The following is a 1,530-nucleotide window of genomic DNA, read 5'->3' on the forward strand; positions in this document are numbered from 1 at the left end:
TTAGAGAAAACAGAAAAGCAAAAGAGAAGAAAGTAAAAGCCAACTCTGCACGTGCTATTTGAAGAGGACTGCTATTGAGACGTAATGCACTACTGCTTTTAGCTGACATTTGTCTTTTTTCTTCAACATAATAAGACTTTTGGTCGCCATTAAAAGTCTGAATTTTAAACAGCTTCTTGGACTGGTGGCTCTTATCTATCAGCTTGTTCAACTGCAGCACCTGTCTCATCCTAAGTTGTTTTTTTCAGAACTACCAGCCACCTTCATCATGAAGTCCCATGAGTTTTCCCCATACAGACTCAGGGTTTTCAGCATCTTCACTTTTCAAACAAAGACATTATGGAGTGGAGAAACAGATTGGCAAGCCTCTTCTATGTCTTTTCCAGTGCTGCCTGGTATCAGTTTATTGACCATTTTTTTCAAATCATTTGTTTGCTCCTCTCAGGTCATGATTTCCATCATCTTCCCCTGGATTTGGCAGACCTATTGGTGCTTAGTGGGAGAGGTCTTCCAAATCTGATTATTTGAGGTTTTTGTTTGTTTGTTTGTTTGTTTGTTTTAAAGTAGGCTCCAAGCTCAGTGTGGAGCCCAGTTTGGGGCTCGAACTCATGACCCTGAGATCAACACCTGAGCTGAGATCAAAAGTCCAATCCTTAACTGATTGAGCCACCTAGTTGCCCCTGATAATTGAGATTTTTAGTAAAACCAACAGCAGAATAGATAGAGAAAATAACCATTGGTAGTCTTGACATCAACATGGTCTTCAAGCTCGGTCTGCCATTTTTGATCATGGAGCACATTTTGTCACTGGTAAAATCCATGCCATGGAAGTTAGTCAGGCAGTTTTTGCCCTGAACATCCTCAGTAATTAGCTTGGATTTTCTAAATGCAACTTCATCGTTCTGCAGATCAGCAAGGCTTCCTTCAAAAACTCCACCCTTGAGGCCATCAAATGCAATTTTCATTCCTTGAGTGCTCTAGACTAGTGTTTTTATTTCTTATATTGAACACAGCTGGTGCTTTCACATCATACCATATTTCTAGAAAATGGATTAGCCACTTTCTTCTTGGCAACCTTGTTGCAGCCTTTCATAAAGTGCTTGCTCTTACCTACCGCCATAGTGCGGCTCAGACAGCCAAAGGGCTATTTGCCTATTATTTCAAAAACTATTTGCCTATTATTTCAAAAACTGGGAAAACACTCTATTCTTGGTTAACTTGCTAATTGATTTCTCTGAAACTCACTTTCTTTAATGAAATATATCTGAGAGTTTATCTTGATATATCTAATATTTAATAATTTGGTATCATGAACATTTGATATTTGACACCACTTCCTAATATTATAAACACTATACTCAACAACTTTGTGTATATTATCTTATTTAAACTTCACTACACCTTGTGAGTTAAGCACTAATATTACTTCCTTTTTTCAGCTGAGTAAACTAAGCTTTAGAGAGGTTAAATAATTTGCCCAAGCCAGGTCACTAAGCTAAGCAATTTCAAAATAGAGATCCCATTTCATTT

At 37.7% G+C, this 1,530-nt stretch overlaps 1 pseudogene across 1 annotated transcript; it reads right to left on the reverse strand.

The window, feature by feature from the left end:
- Positions 1-225: 225 nt before the first annotated feature.
- Positions 226-1,120, reverse strand: LOC308357153 (small ribosomal subunit protein eS1-like; annotated as a pseudogene). The gene is made up of 2 exons: positions 707-1,120; positions 226-541 (listed from the first exon to the last, which is right to left on the reverse strand). The product of its transcript is annotated as a small ribosomal subunit protein eS1-like (transcript).
- Between the last annotated feature and the right edge of the window lie 410 nt (positions 1,121-1,530).

The sequence above is a fragment of the Martes martes genome (genome assembly GCF_963455335.1).
Source record: "Martes martes genome assembly, chromosome: 16".
Classification (NCBI taxonomy): domain Eukaryota; kingdom Metazoa; phylum Chordata; class Mammalia; order Carnivora; family Mustelidae; genus Martes; species Martes martes.